The sequence below is a fragment of the Scyliorhinus torazame genome, chromosome 8 (assembly GCF_047496885.1).
Source record: "Scyliorhinus torazame isolate Kashiwa2021f chromosome 8, sScyTor2.1, whole genome shotgun sequence".
Classification (NCBI taxonomy): domain Eukaryota; kingdom Metazoa; phylum Chordata; class Chondrichthyes; order Carcharhiniformes; family Scyliorhinidae; genus Scyliorhinus; species Scyliorhinus torazame.
In genome coordinates this window covers 33,067,112-33,087,549 of record NC_092714.1, presented here as the reverse complement: position 1 = coordinate 33,087,549, position 20,438 = coordinate 33,067,112, and the positions used below count along the sequence as shown (strand labels likewise).

General features: G+C 49.5%; 1 protein-coding gene across 4 annotated transcripts in view; it reads right to left on the bottom strand.

Moving 5' to 3' along the window:
- Positions 1-20,438, bottom strand: part of LOC140428729 (claudin-14-like) — a 58,046-nt gene that overhangs the window by 12,307 nt on the left and 25,301 nt on the right. For 3 of the 4 annotated variants that reach the window (XM_072515448.1, XM_072515447.1, XM_072515449.1), the window contains one exon: positions 18,756-18,925. The exons of the other annotated variant lie outside the window; for it this stretch is intronic. The gene's annotated coding sequence lies outside the window, so the exon portion shown is untranslated. The remainder of the gene's footprint in view (positions 1-18,755; positions 18,926-20,438) is intronic. 4 annotated transcript variants of the gene reach the window in all.

Here is a 20,438-nt window from a genome sequence, read left to right as displayed (position 1 = left end):
GCGGGCCGGGCAGCTTTGGCGAGGTTGCTTCTGCTGACCGCAGAAATAGCATCGGGGACCCCCGGGGTGCGCGGTTTTGCATGTGGCTCAGGCGTATTGGCTAGGCAGGGCTCCAGCTGAGGCGGTCGTTTGCAGGGTCCAGGACGGAGAGGAGTGGTGGGCCGTGCGGCTGGAGGGTTAGGCCTGAACATTACGGGAGGCGACCGTCATGGAGAGCGCTAATGTTTTTGCCTCCGCTAGGTCGAGTGTGGGCCCTTCCAGCAATCGTTGTCGGATGAGGTCCGACCCAATCCCCGTTACGAAAGCGTTGTACATGAGGAGATTAGAATGTTCGGCAGCCGTAACGGCCTGACAGTCACAGTCCCGGACGAGTGGGATTAGAGCCCGCCAGAAGTCTTCGATGGACTCACCAGGGAGTTGAGCGTGAGTGGCGAGGACGTGCTTGGCGAAGAGTGTGTTCGCTTTCTGCGCGTACTTCTCTTTGAGGAGTGCCATCCGCGTAAGTTGGGGTGTTCTGGCTCAGCGGGAACACGCTTGAGCTCAACCTGGAATATAGGACCTGTATCTTCTGAGCCTCCGTCGGTGGGGTGGTCGCTGAGTTAATGTAGGCCTCGAAGCAAGCGAGCCAGTGATTAAAGTCCTTTCTGGCGTCGGTCGATTGCGGATCCAGCTGCAGGCGATCTGGTTTGATTCGGATGTCCATCCTGTGGAAAATCTGACTGCAATAAACTGATGCACGATCAATTGCACAAAGACTAAGGTTGGGTACAACTGTGGCTTTCTTGCAGTCAGCTACGTGGCCTCCTGCTGCAGTTGGCGAAATGGCAGCTGAATGGAGGACATGCCTATTTATACTCCTCCTACTGGGCGGAGCCAGCCGGCAGGGGCTACCGGCGAACCTGTAGTACAGGTCCTACCTTACAACCCCTAATACAGGTGTACAGTGGTTCACCACAGTGATACAAAAGACAAAAAAGTTTGTTTAGTTATACACACGGTAATGTTTGTCCTTGACAAAGTGAGTGTCAAGGTATTCAGTAAGGAAAGACAAGTTGAAACTACAAGTAGTGAACCTCGTCCAGTCTTTACCAACGGTCTTTTGCCAGTTCACCTCCAACCTAACCCTCTCCAACGAGCTGTGTTATCTATTTGCCTATAAATCGTTCATCTCCTGGTCCTCCAGACCCGTGGTTTTCACTGTCCATGGTCTATCCTCAATTGTCCTCTTGTGGCGCTGGTTTTATGATCATTTTTCCCTTGGTGGGCAGAAAAGACTATTTTAGAAGCAAGTGAGCATCATGGAGGCATGTCCCATTTGAGGTCAGGCAAGCTATGATGATGGGAGGTGAAGCTTTCTGGTCCTTTTGAATCAATTTGTTTTGTAAACTAGCAGAAACCTGTAGACCGGTTCAGTGAGCTGAGGACGTTATTTTGAATAATGAGGAGGTCGCCCTTTGAGGAAGTGAGTCCCCCGATCCCTCACGCGCTGGACAACAAAGTGAATGAGGTTACCTACATGGTAGATGCGGTTGGTGACATGTTTTAGCACCAAGGCCTTGGTTTCATTTAGTCACAGTTGTGAGATCACTAACCTCCCCCAGCTACTGCAGTTCTTGGTTTGGTGAAAGTCACTTCTACCAACAGCACCTTCGTGGCTGGGTTGGAAAATTAGGATACCCTTATAGCTGTTACTCCTATCATTTTACTGAGAAAGTAATGCGATTGTCCTTTAATTTGCAGCAAGCTCAGAAAACCTTTACCCGTTTCAGCAGAATTGCAATCTCGTTGCCTCGAGTAGTAGTAAACCATTGGATAGAGGAAAATCGATCCAGGCAGGGGCCATTCAGCCCCTTGAACCTGCTCTGACAATCAGTGAGATTGTGGCCTTGGCTCCGTTCCTTTTATATCTGCGCAATAGCAGAAAAACCCTTGCCCTCAGATTTAAAATGATTAGGGTTCGGGTTGTGGGAGAGACTTTTGCACTTATACCAGCCTCTGCGTGAAACGTTTTCTAACTCTGCTTCTGGCTGTGATTTTAAAGTTCTGACCCATGTCCTAGACTCCCCCACCAAGAAAGGCTGACGAGAGCAGTGTGAGGGAGAATCGCAGGAAGCTAGCAGGGGTTTCACATTAGCGTTAACTGGGTTGCTGCAACTTCCTGTTTGCCAGGGGGACGTCTAGCCTCAGCGTTTCAGAGTCAGAGTAAGGTGGCAATTTAGGATAATTACAGATCAAAACAAAGAGCAAAAGTGTGTAAAAGACATACCTCTATGGGTAAAAGGCGTTACCCATAAGAACTGAACTTAGCTCTGTTATTGAGCCCAGGAACTGCTTAATGTGTTATTGCTCGTTGCAATTTATTTTTAGATGACACTACTTGGGCTATTAATAGATTTCTGAGCAATTTAAAACCAGCACTTAGAGGGTAATGGTCTCAATTGATTTTTATATTCCGCATGTTTCGCATGTTTAGTCCAGGATTTTTGTCAGTTTTAATCCCTCTGATAATTAGCAATTAACTTTCCCAGTTTTCCATTTTCATTCTGCACTGTAAATTCTATGATAATCTATTACAAGCAAAATACATGATGGAAATGCCGGAACTGGCTGATTCTGATGACAGGCTCGACCTGGTTTTAATTGGTCTGCTGTGCCTTTCCGATATTTTTTACTCTTGTACCAGGTTTTCAGCACTGAAAGCGAAATCAAGGTTTCAACATTTATTTTAATTACTAATTTGAGTGATAAAGGTGTTGACCTATTCGTGACCATGACCTGGAGATAGTTTTTGTGTATCATCTTAATACCTGCGTCTTGTTTAAAGTTAGAACTTATTAAAGTGCAGCGTAGGAGACTGTTAAATAAGTTAAGAGCCCAAGGTATTAAGGGTAAGATCCTGGTCTGGATAGAGGATTGGCTGACTGGAGAAGGCAGAGAGTGGGAATAAAGGAGTCTTTTTCAGGATGGCAGCCGGTGACTAGTGGTGTGCCTCAGGGGTCTGTGCTGGAACATAACTTTTCATAATATATACTAACGATCTGGAAGAAGGAACTGAAGGCACTGCCGCTCAGTTTGAAGGTGATACAAAGATCCGTAGAGGGACAGGTAGTATTGAGGAAGCAGGGAGGCTGCAGAAGGACTTGGACAGGCTAGGAGAGTGGGTAAAGAAGATGGAATACAATGTGGAAATGTTTGACGTCATGCACTTTGGAAGGAGAAATGGAGGCTGATGCTCGATCAATAACTCCTGAAGCGAGATTGGAGACAATTGAAGGCTTTCTTGTCCTAGATGTTTCCCCCAGCAGCGCAGGTACAGAATGCAGCTGCTGGGGAGACACAGGCTCTTATACTCCACCTTACTGGGCGGAACCAGCAGGCAGGCTTCACCAATGATCTTCCTGTCTCAGGTACCTCCCATACCAATGGTCTTACAGCATTATTCAGGGTACCGTAATACCCCTAATACCGACTACCACATTCACCCCCTGTTAAAAAAAGAGTCCGGCGGGGGTGGTGGTCTCGCGTGATACAGTAGAGGTTGAGGTTATGGTGGTACCCAGTATACATTAGCACAGTGTTTTGCCTCGTAAGGTGTCACAACTATTTACAGTAATTATTTACAGTCAGAATGAAGCAATTAGTCGATTGGGGGCCCTGGTCATCCTCTGCGATCGTCGGAGCTTCGGCGGTGATGTAGGTGCCGGCTCGGGCATCCGTGGCTCCGGGAACGTGGCTTCGGCTTCTTCAGCAGCTTCATCACCCCAAGATGGGACCAGTGGAAGGACCGATCCACCTGGGAAGGAGGCAGCTGTGGGGTGCGTGGTGGGAGGGAGGGTGGGTTCGGTTGTGGAGGTGTGGGTGGGAATCCAGCAGGCACCAGGTCCCATTGGGAGACCGTATCCTGTCGGCCGTCGGGGTACGCCACGTAGGCGTATTGAGGGTTAGCGTGAAGGAGGTGGACCCTCTCGACCAATGGGTCCGACTTGTGCACCCGCACGTGTTTGCGGAGCAGGATGGGTCCAGGAGCTGCCAGCCAGGTTGGGAGCGAGGTCTCGGAGGAGGACTTCCTAGGGAAGACAAGGAGACGTTCGTGAGGGGTTTGGTTGGTCGTGGTACACAGCAGTGAGAGCATCCGGGAGGACCTCCTGCCAGCGGGAGACTGGGAGATTCCTGGACCGTAGGGCCAGTAGGACAGTCTTCCAGACCGTTCCGTTCCCCATCTCCACCTGCCCGTTTCCCCGGGGATTGTAACAGGTCGTCCTGCTCCAGGCAATGCCCTTGCTGAGCAGGAATTGACGCAGTTCGGCGCTCATGAAGGAGGATCCCCTATCGCTGTGTATGTAGGTGGGGAAACCGAACAGCATGAAGATACTGTGGAGGGCTTTTATGACGGTGGCTGCTGTCATGTCGGGGCAGGGAATTGCAAATGTGAACCGGGAGTACTCGTCAATCACGTTCAGGAAGTACGTGTTGCGATCAGTGGAGGGGAGGGGGCCTTTGAAGTCCATACAGAGGCGTTCAAAGGGACGGGAAGCCTTTATCAGGTGCGCTTTCTCTGGTTTGTAGAAGTACGGCTTGCACTCCGCGCAGATTTAGCAATTCCTGGGGGCGGTCCTGACCTCCTCGATGGAGTAGGGCAGGTTGCGGGTCTTAATGAAATGGAAGAATCGAGTGACCCCCTGGTGGCAGAGATCCTCGTGGAGGGCCCGGAGGCGGTCCACTTGTGCGTTGGCACGTGTGCCGCGGGATAGGGCATCAGGAGGCTCGTTTAGCTTCCCGGGACGATACAAGATCCCAGAGTTGTAGGTGGAGAGCTCGATCCTCCACCATAAGATCTTTCGTTCTTTATCTTGCCCTGCTGTGCATTATCGAACATGAAAGCAACCGACCGTTGGTCAGTGAGGAGAGTGAATCTCCTGCCGGCCAGGTAATGCCTCCAGTGCCGCACAGCTTCTACTATGGCCTGGGCCTCCTTTTCAACTGAGGAATGGCGGATTTCTGAAGCATGGAGGGTGCGTGAGAAAAAGGCCACGGGTCTGCCCGCTTGGTTGAGGGTGGCCGCCAGAGCTACGTCGGATGCGTCGCTCTCGACTTGGAAGGGGAGGGACTCGTTGATGGCGTGCATCGTGGCCTTTGCGATGTCCGCTTTGATGCGGCTGAAGGCCTGGCGAGCCTCTGCCGACAGGGGAAAAACTGTGGATTGAATTAGTGGGCGGGCCTTGTCCGCATAGTTGGGGACCCACTGGGCATAATACGAAACAAATCCCAGGCAGCGTTTCAGGGCCTTGGAGCAGTGGGGGAGGGGGAAATCCATGAGGGGGCACATGCGTTCGGGATCTGGGCCTTTAACTCCATCATGCACCATGTAGCCGAGGATGGCTAGGCGATCGGTGCTGAACACGCATTTGTCCTTTTATATGTTAGATTAAGGATTTTTGCGGTATGGAGACATTTTTGGAGGTTGGTGTTGTGGTCCTGCTGGTCGTGGCCGCAGATGGTGACGTTGTCGAGATACAGAAACGTGGCCCGCAAACCGTACCGGTCAACCATTCGGTCCATCTCTCGTTGGAAGACCGAGACTCCATTTGTGACACCGAAGGGAATGCTTAGGAAGTGGTAAAGCCGCCCGTCTGCTTCGAATGCAGTGTACTTGCGGTCGCTCGGGCGGATGGGGAGCTGGTGGTCGGCGGATTTTAGATCCACCGTGGAAAAGACCTTGTATTGTGCAATCTGATCGACCAGATCAGATATGCGGCGGAGAGGGTACGCGTCGAGCTGCGATGGTCTGACTGTAACCGATGACCATCCTATGCTTCACCTAATGAAGGTCCGGTCCTGGGCACTGTACCGTCTGCTCCTGGTGGCGACGGGTTTGCAATCCGGGGTAAGATTCACAAACAGGGAAGGCGGATCGACTTTGAGGGTCGCGAGGCTGCAGACAGTGAGGGGGGGGGGGTGGTATAGGGCCGCCGAATTTAAAAGTTAAGTACAATAAAGCCTTCAATTGTCTCCAATCTCGCTTCAGGAGTTATTGATCGAGCATCAATTTATTGTACTAGATTTTAAGGAATGGAGCTCCGAATCAAGCCGGAGTGTCTGCAACTCAGCCCCCACGCGGCAAACTCAGCAGCTCCTTTTGAGCTCTACCGAGTGAGGCCCGGAGGCCAGGGAGCTTTTTCGTTCACTGGGTGGATGGGAAGAGAACAGCACCTTACCGTATTGGGGTGTATGAAGCTCTCTGTGCTCCCGGAGTCGATCAGGCAGGATGTTTTATGCCCATTGATGAGCACGGTCGCCGTCGCAGTCGAGAGTGTTAGCAGCCGAGACTGGTCCAGGATCACCGAGGCGAGTCGTGGCAAAAGTTGGATGTTTTCCTCGGGCGGTGTGTGGTCATCCGAGTCGGGGTCCTGAGACTCCAACCAAGATGGTGGCGCCCACTGGTTGCACATGGCTGGAGGTGTACAACATGGCGGCGCCCATCCGTCGCACGTGGTCCCCGGGGAACAAGATGGCGGCGCCCGGAGGCCGCACGTGGCTCTGGAGAAGGAAGATGGCGGCGCCCACTGGCCGCACGTGGATTGTGGAGAGAGTTGTGGTGGCGGTCCTGGTTCGCCCCCGGAGACCGCGGCGACCGCCCGGGCCTGGCATACTGCCACGAAATGGCCCTTTTTGCCGCACCCTTTGCAGATGGATGAGCGGGCCGGGCAGCGCTGCCGGGAGTGTTTGGCAAGCCCGCAGAAATAGCAGCGGGGCCCCCCCGGGGTTGCCTGGCAGTCTCGCAGCACAAGCCTGTGGGGGGATGCATCGGAGTCGGCCGCGGGGGTTCCAAGCTGCCCTTGGGGCTGCCGCGCGGTCAGGGACGTAAGCGCGGGCGTTTCGGGAGGCCACATCCAGGGAGCTAGCAAGGGCCGTGCCTCCTTGAGGCCTAGTGTCTCATTCTCCAGCAATCGCTGGCGGATTTGGGAGGACAACATACCTGCAACGAAAGCGTCCCGGATCAAAGGTTCTGTGTGGTTACTGGCCGAAACTTGCGGGCAGTCACAGTTCCTCCCTAACACCAGGAGCGCACGGTAGAACTCCTCGATCAATAACTCCTGAAGCGAGATTGGAGACAATTGAAGGCTTTATTGTACTAGATGTTTCCCCCAGCAGCGCAGGTACAGAATGCAGCTGCTGGGGAGACACAGGCTCTTATACACCGCCTTACTGGGCGGAACCAGCAGGCAGGCTTCACCAATGAAATAACAGTCTCAGGTACCTCCCACACCAATGGTCTTACAGCATTATTCAGGGTACCGTAATACCCCTAATACTGACTACCACAGAGGCATAGACTATTTTCTAAATGGGGCAATGCTTAGAAATCAGAAGCACAAAGGGAGTTGGGAGTCCTTGTTCACGATTCTCTTACGGTTAACGTGCAGGTTCAGACGGCAGTTAGGAAGGCAAATGCAATGTCGAGAGGGCTAGAATACAAGACCAGGGATGTACGTCTGAGGCTATGTAAGGTTCTGGTCAGACCCCATTTGGAGCATTGTGAGCAGTTTTGGGCCCTGTATCTAAGGAAGGATGTACTGGCCTTGAATAGGATCCAGAGGAGGTTCACAAGAATGATCCCTGGAATGAAGAACATGTCTTATGAGGAATGGTTGAGGACTCTGGGGCTGTACTCAGAGTTTAGAAGGACGAGGGGGGTTCTTATTGAAACTTACAGGATACTACGAGGCCTGGATAGAGTGGACGTGGAGAGGATGTTTCTACTTGTAGGAAAAACTAGAAGCAGAGGATGCCATCTCAGACTAAAGGGACGATCCTTTGAAACAGAGATGAGGAGGAATTTCTTCAGCCAGAGGGTGGTGAATCTGTGGAACTCTTTGGGCGGATTCTCCGAACCCCCGCTGGGTCGAAGATTCGCCGGGGGGCAGCGTGAATCCCGCCCCGCCGCTCCGACGCCGGCTGCCGAATTCTCTGGCGCCGGTTTTTGGGCGGGGGCAGGGATTGCACCGTGCTGGTCGAGGGCTGTTGGCAGTGGCCCCCCTCCGGCAATTCTCCGGGCCCTGATGGGCCGAGCGGCCACCCGTTTTCAGCCAGTCCCGCCAGCGTGAAATGGACAAGGTCCATACCGGCGGGACCTGGCTTTGAGGGCGGCTTGCAAAGTCCTCAGGGGGGCGCGGAGGGATTCGGCCCCGGGGGGGGGGGGGGGGGGAGGGGGGGAGGACCCACTGTGGCCTGGCCCGCGATTGGGGCTTACCGATCTGCGGGCGGGCCTGTGCCATGGGGGCACTCTTTCCCTCCGCGGCAGCCTGTGTAAGGCTCCGCGATATCCGGCGTGGAGAAGAAACCCCTGCGCATGCGCAGGAAACACGCCAGCAGTTCTGCGCATGTGCCAGAACACGCTGGCGTTCCTGCGCATACGCCAACTTGCGCCGGCCGGCGGAGACCTTTCGGCACCAGTTGGCATGGCGCCAACCCCTCCAGCGCCAGCCTAGCCCCGGAAGTGCGGCTGATTCCGCACCTTCCGTGCGACCCGGCGTCGCAGTGGTTCACGCCACTCTTTGGCGCCGGTACAGCCCGTCCCGCAGGTTGCGGGAGAATCCTGCCCTTTGCCGCAGTTGGCTGTGGAGGGCAAATCACTGAGTGTCTTTAAGACCGAGATCGAAAGGTTCTTGATTAATAAGGGGATCAGGGGTTATGGGGAGAAGGCAGGAGAATGGGGATGAGAAAAATATCAGCCATGATTGAATGGCGGAGCAGACTCGATGGGCCGAGTGGCCTAATTCTGCTCCTATGTCTTCTGGTCTTGTAGGATGTGGAGTATTTGCTGAAATGAATGAATCATTATATTGATCATTTACTTCTCCTGTGATATCTTGATGAAGAATGGGGGCCCACAGAACAAACACCATCACAACTATAGAAAGAAACAGGAGATTAGCTGCCAATAGAGCAATTTTGAAATAAAAGTAGAAAATGCTGGGAATATACAACATATCTGTCAGAAAAATGCAGGTTAATGTTTCAGGTGGAGGGCATCCGTGAGAATAAGTGTCTACACTTCAAATATTAGTCAGTGTGCTCTGTACAGCATCTTCTACTTAGATTGTAGTATTGCTGCTAAACTCAGGTTTTAACGATCTGTAGATTGAAGAAGGATATCTGAGGTAGGTACAGAAGTGGGACTGCAGGAATAGGCCAGGGTCTGAAATTGGTTCAGTGTTTAACCTGCACCATGGCACAAATATTCTTCAGCAGTTGACGCAATTATAATTTTAGAGAAGTCTGACAAAACACAGGCAGATTCTTCTCCTGCTCTGTGTGTTCCTGGAGAGGAGAGCACTGGAGACCAACCTGGCGCTGCCATGCAGGGAGAGAACGGTGGTCACCAGCTCTCCCGAGGCCCCCCCGCCCCCCTCCCGACAACGGCACACCTTTGGGATGTGTGTGTGGAACAGGGTGACGCACTGAGGTGTGTGCCACCAGCAAGTCAGCCAGGGCCCTCCAGCCCCAGGCCCTCCAGAGGACACCCGCCAGGGGCATCAAAGGCCACAGGGCGCGGTCGGCATCAGGCTGCCTTCACCTCTGATGTTCATCCTGCGGGCACACCTAGATGTGGCGTCATTACACAGACGGCTAAGAAGATTGAGGGTCACTGTGAGGGCAGTGCGGGGGGGGGGGGGGGGTGAGGAGAGGCGGCACCATAGCTAACTAGGAACAGTTAGGGTCATAATTGTACACCATTAAAACAAGTTAAACCTGAGGCATGTGAAGCGTCTGTCACATTATTCCGCACTGCGGACCGACCTGCACCTCCGTTTGTCTCCCGCCATCCCTGGCCCCAGCCGCCCCCGCCCCCCTCCTCCCGGGCACAGTGGTCCTAGATCTGTGTCCGCCCCAAAGGCCGACCACGTGCAGATGATGGGTGCGAGCCGGCTGTCAGAAAACAGACAGGAGCTAGCCCCTGACATAGATTGAGGAGAACCAGAGTTCAGCTCACAACGGGTTATCATCACCCTCCTGCCTTGTATATCGACCCACTGGCAGAGCCAAGGCAGATCCATTACCCTGGGGTGATGTAACACAGACCCTGAGAGGACGGAACAGGGCGATTAGTGGTGGTGGTGGGGGGGGGGGGGAACTGGAAATGGTTGCGGAGGGGAAGAGGGGAGGCGGATCGGTAGGGGGGACGGGACTGGTGGAGGGTACGGTGGGTGGGATGCGGAGAGGGGGAGGGATGATGGACAAAGTCACGTCCTGTGAGAAGCGAGGATGAGGGCCTCCCTCACCCCGGTCCGGGCTTGCCAGATCCGTGTTGCTGCCGCCTGGTTATGGTTACTGGAGGTCAATCAGGACATTGCGGCAGGACTTCCTCGGGGTAGTGTCCTAGGCTCAATCATCTTCAGTTGCTTCATCAATGACCTCCCTTCCGTTATGGGCCAGGGCTTAGAAACTCCAAAGTGTATTATGAAGTTCACCTGACCTATAACCTTTATGTTGAATTTGGCTAGGATGAGCCCAAAAGCCTTCGGTTCAGGTGTGATTCATCAGACTTCCTTGGCACTTTAATCCAAACAAGGTTTATTCTAAGAATGTAGTTAATATATATATATATGTATAAAAACACAGCAAGAATGTTTTAGCAATTACAAACATAAAGACAATACAACAGCTGCAGTAATCTATGTATATAACACTTAATGTATTCCCCTTAACTGTTCCAATTCAATAACAAAATCCAATATACCAAAACCCCTTTTAAGGGTGTGGCCCGGCACATTGTATTCTCACTTGAATGGGAATGGTCCTTTCCCTGCGATTCTGATCCAGTTTCAACCAGCAGTTTCAAACTCCTTCCGGAAAGCAATTCTACCTTTAAAATTACCAAGGCAGTTCGCCACACCCAATGTGCTTTTCACTGGAACAGCTTTTAGAATGAAAACAGAAAAACCGGGAAACACTTCTTTCTCCTTCTGCAGCCCAAAACAACCAAATGAAAACTGAAACCCAAAAAAATCCTCTCACCTGACAGCCACAAAATGACATCACTGAAGCCATGTTATGGCTCACATGAAAAGAGACAAAACCTTTATTAAAGGGACAGTCAGATGACACTTCTATCACATGATCAGAAGTTTGGATGTTCGCTAATGATTGCACAATGTTCAGTGGTTCCTCAGATACTGTATGTGAAACAGCCCATGTCCATATGCAGCAAGACCTGGGTAACACTCTGGTTTAGACTAACAAGTGGCAAGTAACATTTGCGTCATGCAAGTGTCAAGTGATCACCATTTCCAACAAGAGAGAATCTAACCATTGCCACTTGACACTCACCATCGCTGAATCTCCGCTCCTGTCAGCAGCCTGGGGGTTACCCAGAAGCTCAACTAGACCCGCCATATAAATACTGTAGCTGCAAGGGCAGGTCTAAAGCCAGGAATTCTGTGATGAGTAACTCATCTCCTGACTCCCAAAGGTTGTCCACAATTTACAAGGCACAAGTCAGGAGTGTAATGGAATACTCTCCACTTGCCTGGATGAGTGTAGCTCCAACAACACTCAAGAGGCTTGACAAAGGGCACTTAATCAGCACCTCATTCACCAACTTAAACACTCACTCCTTCCATCACCAACACAATGGTAGCAGTGGGCACCACCTACAGGATGCACTACAGCAACTCCTTTGACAGCACCTTTCAAACGCAACGTCTATCATCTAGAAGGATGGGGGCATCAGATACCTGGGAACCCCACCACCTGGAGGTTCCCCTCCAAGTCACTCACCATCCTGACTTGGAAATATATCGCTGTTCCTTCACTGGGTTGAAATCCTGGAACTCCCTCTCTAACAGCACTGTGGATGGATCTGCACCACATGCATTGCAACAGCTTAAAAAGGTGGTTGATCCCACCATGGCAATTAGGTTTGGGCAATTAGGATTGGGTAATTAGGGATGGGCAATAAATGCTGACCTTACCAGTGATGGCCACTTTCTATGAAAGAAAAACATTCAAATAATCACTCTTGTGCCTTCCCTTAGGGCTTGTTTTACTGGTGCCTTTGCTTGGCCCAGTGCTCCTGTGCAGTATTACCTCAGTGGGTGCAGCAGGGCTGGTGGAAGGCTGCTGACTTGAACTGAATGGAATTTTAGCAGCCTTACAACTGTGAGCCCTGAAGGCCTGGTCTCAGACTGTAGCATCTCCACATGGTTGAACAACAGCCTGGGCTGTCTGACAGCACCAGCAAAGGCATCGGCAGAGAGGCAGTACTGAGGGAATGAATGCTGCGACCCTGATAAAGGGCAGCAGGTTTGGCCTTCCTCAGAGCCATTGTCGCTCCCTGGGAATACTGCCTCTGCAATTCTAATAATCTGCTGAAGAATAAGTTGCCAGCCTGATGTGGGACCCTAAAAGCCGCTGAGCACTGCTATCTGGCTATGATGCTATATTATACTACCCTTTAAGACAGTGTTTTTCAAACATTTTTTCTGGGGACCCATTTTTACCAACCGGCCAACCTTCGGGACTCAACCCGGCCGACCTTCGCGACCTACGCCGGCCGATCTTCGTGATCCACGTCGGCCGGCCTTTGCGACCCACGCCGGCCAACCTGCGCGACCCACCATTTTCTCTTACCTCGTTTGTTGCTGACAAAAATGGAGGAAATGGTTTTGGGCCCCTTTGGCCCCAATGGTCCCTTTGTCCCTCTAGTCCCTTTGGCCCCCCGAACTTGAGAAAAAGGCTGCGACCATATTTTTAAAATGCGGCCGCACTGCGCATGCGTGCCCGATCATCGGTGCGCATGAGCATTTAACGCATGCTCACCAATGATCGGGCACACATGCGCAGTGCGGCCACATTTTAAAAATCTGTTCCTGGCCATCTTGAAGGCCGCTCGCAGCCGGCATTATTAAAAGCCAGCTGTTGCGCGCGGATTTGCGTGATCGGGAGCGCCGCAACGGCCGGCTCCGCGACCCTCCCGACACCCGCCCGCGACCCACCCACGGGTCGCGCCCCTGAGTTTGACAACGCCTGCTTTAAGATGCATAGTAATGATGGCTACTAATTTCAGCTCAAGTGACGGTGCTTCTCCCCAGGGCTCGTTCTCCCTCTTGGCCTTCACTAGCTGGTCAGGTTGGAGATCTCAGATATCTGAAAGCATATCAACACGAGGGAAGGTTTAAGGTGAGGGAAAGGGTTGGGGGGGGAAGTTAGGAATGAATGGTTACACCATCTACAGCTTGTACTTCACATTAGATTGCAGGGTGTGTTGTAGGTACACGCACAGTGCTCAGGACTCAGCGACAGTGAAGGAACCGCAATATATTTCCAAGGCAGGATGATGAGTTGGAGTTGGATTGGGGAAGGTGCAGTAGAGGCAGAAATATATCGTCATCCTCAATGGTTTCAGTGACAACACTGGCCAGGAATTTGGTGATGGCCGCCCCAATCATCCCCTACAAGGCAGTCAGGACATGCAGACACACCTGTTCCTTGCTAATTTTCTGCTGTTGTCTATTATGGGTCATCTGATTCTGCAAAAGAGAGGGGAATGTGTCAATGAATGTACTTGCGAGATGCGCCTGTCATAGCTGAATAGCTGACAGTCTGTGGAAGCTGTGAGATGTAAGTGTACACCTTCCAGTAGTGCCAAATGTGCGAGGCTCAGGTGAAGTATATAAGTATATAAGTGAGAAGTTTGAGTTGTGGGTGATATTGATTATTGGTAGGTGAGTGAGTGGGGTGTGGTGATTGGAGGTGTGTGTGAGGTTAGTGGAACAATTGGTAGAAGAATTCACTGAACTTAGTCATTCCTGTGATGTCATTAAACTCCTCGTAGCACTGTATCCATGCCCTTGACATCAGACTGGTGGCATCAACAGCCATGGCCTCCTGCTCTCACTGCCTTCTGTGCTCACGTCTAGAGAGCTTCTTATCCCCCTGAGGAAGAAAACCTCATGTACCAGAGATTTCAGCATTCAGAAACTTGGGGCCACATTCTCTTGCCTGTAGCGCCATTTTGTGTCATCCATTGTTGCCCAAGAAACTTCAGCCTTGCTCTAGCACAGTCCAACTCTAAAGTAATGCAGTATAACTTTAAGTGGTTCTAGCTTGCATGAACTTGGCGCTCCTGCTGTGACATGCAGCCACTCAGCAGCATGTTCTGCGCAGGGCTGCGTGACGTTTGCGCGCTGCCTGCATCATTTGCGCGGAATAATTGCACATCAGAGTTGCCACGCCCGAGTGTGCGAGCTTTCCAATTTCACCCCAATGATATTCAGGGTGGCTACAGGTTAAGATCAAATAAATCACTTTCTATTACTCGGGATTTGGGAACTCTGCCCGTGCTTTTGGAGATTCTTAACAAGCTACCTAACTCAATTCGGCCCACTGGTTTATGGTGACAGAATAGGAATTACACAGTGAGAAGTGGGAGCACATTGAGAAATCAGGCTCGTGCCCAAATTCTAAAGTGTGTTGCCCTCTCGAGAAAGGTTCTCTGCCCAGATCTCACACTTGTCAAATCCCATTTTTATCATATCGGATTCTGTGATTTTTACAGGGGTTTTGGAGATCACATCCCATAGTGATTTTTAAAATAAAAACTGCAAACCAAGGCCTGAATCATCTTATAATTGTAACTATTGTCTGTACTTCAGAGGTAGACCTTAAAATCAAAACATAGTTTGTCTCCCTGGAGTTTTCAGGTCTGCCTCACTCACAGAATCAATTCGGCTCCGGCATTTCTTGTTGAATATACCCCGCGTAGTCACAAGCACCACCAAAGAGAGTTGAAGCAAATGACCTGGTTGTCATACGCAGAAATGCCAGAGAAATTAAAACCCCAAATTTAAAACATTGTCAAATTTTAAAGTCGTGAACTTTGGTTGACCATTTCATGTCGATACAACACTGACAGAAACATTTTCCTGACTTACGCACATATAATTATGATACACCATTGAAAGCAGCTACTTATCTGCTTTATTTTCATTATACTCAGTGTAATAATTAGCCAGTTCCCTTAGCACACTGTTGTTTTTAAAATATGGACCTAGCCGACTATGGAAACATTGCTTTGTCGACAGCACAGTTACTCACACTTATAAGCTAACCCTAAAGGCATAAAGGTCAATCGAAATGAATAAAAGTATGTACAATAGCAATATCTTTTCCGCTCTGCTTGCTCTGAAACACAAATGCCAACCAGTCATTGTGCTGTAACTTGATTTAGAATACTCCCCTGTCACCCAGTAGCTGGTGGTTGGCTGAGTATCACTGTCATCTGCACATTGTGCATTATGTAAGGATCAATGCACAATGTACAGGGGAGTAATTGCATGCTACTGTCTACAATTTTGCCCGATGATAGAGTTAGCACAAAGCATTACTCCATATGATTGAAGGCAGTAGAAAAGGACGGGTTTATTAGAACTAATAGTCCTTTCAAGTTCCTCAACATTCCTGTATATTCCACATATTTTTCTGCATCTATTTGGTGGCATGGGTTAACCTGGGTGGAATACGAGGAACTTTTCAATCTTGTGCCAATTAGAAATGCACAGGAAGATACATGCTCATGTTGTGCAAACAAAAACTGGTTCAGAAAGATGTTCTCCATTTTTAAAAATGACTTCTTGGAATGTGGCCATTTGTTACAAATTCTGAGTTTCCCTGAGAAGGCGGGTGTTGGGTTTGCTTCTTACACAATGCCTTTTCAAAGAATGCTCCATTTCCAGATTTAACGGCTTCCGAAACATGCTCTTCTATGTATCCCTTTTATAATTAGGTCCACTGGCTTATGGTTGCTGAATAGGGGTTCCTGTGCGAGGGCATCAATGGATCACAGCATCGCACACCCAATTTGTTGGGAATACTGGCGTGAAGGTCCAGACCAGTGGGAGATGCTGATTGAGTTGGTTGGGAGCAGAATGGTAGCGAATGGATCTGTGAGGGGACTGGCTGCTGCGATGTGCCTCAATAAAGCCAGCGGCCCAAAGTCCAAACTGAGCTAGTTGGGAGCGGGACGGGGATCGTCAGCTTTCGGAATCAAGAGTTTGGAAAAATAAAGGGAAAGAATTAAAGTGTAACATCACAGGAAAGCAAGTAGAGATCAGTTGGTGAGCATTTCAGCTGTTTTTTTCTGTTTTCTTTCCCTCTAAACTCGGGCATTGGTTTAAGATAAGAGCCAAGAATTAAAATTTCAACCGTGGTAGGGCGGGCACGGTGGCACAGTGGTTAGCACTGCTGCCTCATGAGCCAAGGATCCCGGCCCCTGTTCATTGTCCACATGGAGTTTGCACATTCTCCCCGTGTCTGCGTGGGTCTCACCCCAAAGATGTGCAGGGTTGGTGGATTGGCCACGCTAAATTGCCCCTTTATTGGAAAAAAAGTTACATTTAATCGGGGTAAATAAAACAATAAATGAATTGATGATAAGAGCTGTTTTATGTGAGTGCAGATTTCCCCAGAGTTAAATGGAATTTGGTGAAGTGGGAATAAGAGGCACTGTTTGAGGTATAAAAAAATAATTTAATCAAGTCGGGTCAAATGAAGGCTTTTGGCTACCTTACAATAAAAACATTAGAAATAGAATCAAATTGAATCAATGAGACAGAGACCGGGATTCTCCGAGCGCGCCGGCCTGGAGACCGGAAATTTTCGCCCAATGTCAATCAACCTTTACGTGGTCCGCGTCCCGCCCTTGGCGATCTTGCAGCGGGCGTGGTGGAAGAATCCAGCCCAAATAATCGAAGTTTTAATAATCTATTACTTAGATTAAAATGTGTATATAGGTAATTGAGTGATATTTCCAAACCTGAAAACTTAATTAATTAAACAAAATACTGTGGAATGTGTATTTCTGTGTATATTGCCATGGTCTATACACAGGCAGTGACGTTTCTGCAGAGCGGGAGTTCTTACCAGCGTGGCGACAGGCATGGTGTGTAAGAGCTGCTGAAGATTTTAGGGCAAACTGTTTAAGTTGTAGTTCTTTGTCATCATTCCTGCACAACTCTGCAACTTCACAAATGCAATAAAAATTGTAGGGCAGATGCACTGGTTGTAATCTTCCAGGATTATGGAAAGGCCATACTTCATTGGGAAGGAGGAGGCAGACAGCTGGGAACTAGAGGCCAGTTCACTGGCCTTCTGCCATTGGGAAAATATTGTAATCTGTTATTAAGGAGGTAGTAGCAGATAGTTAGAAAATCAAAATATAATTAAGTAAAGTCAATGGGGTTTTGTGAAAGAGAAATAAATTTCACAAATTTATTCTAATTCTTTGTGAAGGTAATGTGCAGGGTGGATAAAGGGGGACCAATTGATGTGAGGTGAAATTTAGTGCAGGAAACAGGTTCCAGCCTATCGGTTGGAGGTGGGAGCCTCATGTCCTTTGTCAGGGAGGCCTGACTCAATTACCAGCTTATCAGGCACCTACCTGGACAGCTTCATGTCTCCCATACACTTAGGCCTTCAGTAGACTGGAATTCCCCCCTCCGAGAGCCAATCAGAGGCCAGTAGTTCCCTAGTATCGAAAGAGCCACTGGGAGTGGCAGCCACTGCTGGTATAACACTGGGCCTTCACCAGGCATTGATACCAAATCTCTGGGTGTGGTGGAGGTTGTAGGGAGGGAATTCATGGCAAGGAAGGGCAGGGGGTCGAAAACAAGAGCAGGATCTGGCTTTCAGCATGCCCCTTGTTCCTGTTGCTGGGTCCTTCAATCGTGTATTGAGTGGCTGAGAACCTGGTAGGCCGCTAGCATACTCAACAGGGTTTGCTGGCAGTGTTCCTGGAGGCAAAAGAGATCCAACTATTTTGATTAAACCAAATAAACTAGATTAAACAAACTGAGGGACAAATTAAAAGGGGAAGCCCCTTAAAGGGATACTGCCTTAAACAAAAACGAATCACAAATGAAACTTAAAGTATCAAACTAAAATGTGATTGAAAGGGTCAATAAGGCTCCCCAATCTCTGCATTGCCCAGCAGGCATGGAAGGCCTCAATGGTGCCCGTGGACACCACGTGCTCCCTCTCAAGGGGCACCTGGCCGCAAATGTAGCCATGGTAGAGGGGCAGACTGTCGTGTCGGATGACCCCCTTGGGCAAGGGAGATTCATCCATTTAATTCCTGAGTCCCATTAAATCTCAATGGGCTCAGTGATACTTGAATTTGAGAAGCTCCTTAACAAACCTAATTCACTTCCAGTCGCTAAGAGGTGAGAGTCCTGCATCAGCCCTTTCTCGCCATGCGTTTAATATGTCTTTCCACCTCTGGGATTTGGTCACGTGACACGTACGTTATTCTCCAGGCCCATCCACTAAATTCCACCCATAATATTAGTAGATTTCCAAACAACATTTGATAAGGTGCCACATAAAAGGTTACTGCACAAGGTAAGAGCTAATGGTGTTGGAGGTCATATATTAACATGGATGAAGTATTGGTTAACTGGAGAGTCAGGATTAATGATCACTTTCAATTTGCAAACTGTGACTCATGGAGTGCCACAGGGATCATTGCTGGGGCCTCAACTATTTACATTTTACAATCATTGACTTGGATGAAGTGTATTGTAGCTAAACTTGCTGACGATAAAAAGATAGTTGGGAAAACAAGTTGTGAGGCAATTTGATCTGGATAGCTTAAGTCAGTGTCTTTCAAACCTCATTTTCTGGAATCCACTTCTACCAACTGACTGACATTAACGACCCACGCCAGCTGACTTTCGTGACACACCATTTTTGCTTACCTTTCATGTGCCCCTGTTGAACCTGCTCGGTCCTCACAATCTCACTTGCTTTGTCATTCAATGTTGCATTTCTGCGGACAACTTGACTAAAAAAGTCAAGAGGTTTGTCCTTGAACTCGCCATGCCTTTGAAGGTTTGAGGGTTTTAAACTTGAATTTTCTTGTACTTTCCTGCATATAACACACATGGGCTTAGCATCCTGATTTGCATTGGCAAAATTAACAAAGCCATAGCTCAAGAAATCACCTTACACTGCTTTGTTCCCAATTTCAATTTCTTCTTAATTGTTTGTTCACCAGAGGCCCTGGAGCTCTGGATACATCTCTGGAGCATCGCAGCAACAACAACAACTCCTACGTCAAACACCTATTGACTACCGCTCCGCCTTCAACACCATAATCCCAGCCAAGCTCATAGCAAAACTCCAAAATCTAGGACTTGACTCCTGCCTCTGCAACTGGATCCTCGACTTTCTGACCCACAGACCACAATCAGTAAGGATAAACAACAACACCTCCTCCATGATAGTCCTCAATACCAGGGCCCTGCAAGGCTAAATACTTAGCCCCCTGCTACACTCCCTGTACACACACGACTGTGTGGCAAAACGTGGCTCCAACTCCATCTACAGGTTTGATGATGACACGACCGTAGTGGGTCGGATCTCAAACAACGATGAGTCAGAGTACAGGAGGGAGTTAGAGAAACTAGTGGCATGGTGTAACGACAACAATCTCTCCCTCAACGTCAGTAAAACTTGCAGCTCGTCATTGACTTCAGAAAGCGAAGTACCATGCACACCCCTGCCTGCATCAATGGTGCTGACATGGAGATGGTTGACAGCTTCAAATTCCTAGGTGTGCACATCACCAACAATCTGCCCTGCTCCACCCACGTCGACGCTATGATCAAGAAAGCACAACAGCGCCTATACTTTCTCAGGAAGTAAGAAAATTTGGCATGTCCGCATTGATTCTTACCAATGTTTACAGATGCAGCATAGAAAGCATCCTATCTAGCTGCATCACAGCCTAGTCTGGCAACTGCTCAGCCCAGGACCGTATGAAACTACAGAGTCGTGACACCACCTAGTCCATCACACAAACCCACTTCCCATCCATTGACGCTGTCTAAACCTCCCGCTGCCTTGGGAAAGCGGGCAATATAATCAAAGACCCCAACCACCTGGGTTATTCTCTCTTCCAACCTCTTCCATAGGGCAGGAAATACAAAAGTCTGAGAACAAGCACTAACAGATTTGAGATGTGGAGATGCCGGCGTTGGACTGGGGTGAGCACAGTAAGAAGTCTTACAACACCAGGTTAAGGTCCAACAGGTTTTCTTCGAATCACTATCTTTCATAGCACTGCTCCTTTCTCAGGTGAATGAAGAGGTAGGTTCCAGAAATATATATATAGTCAAAGTCAAAGATGCAAGACGATACTTTGAATGCGACATTTGCAGGTAATTAAGTCTTTACAGATCCAGAGATGGGGTAACCCCAAGTTAAAGAGGTGTGAATTGTCTCAAGCCAGGACAGTTGGTAGGATTTCACAGGCCAGATGGTGGGGGATGAATGTAATGCGACATGAATCCCAGGTCCCGGTTGAGGCCGCACTCATGTGTGCAGAACTTGGCTATAAGTTTCTGCTCGGCGATTCTGCGTTGTCGCGCGTCCTGAAG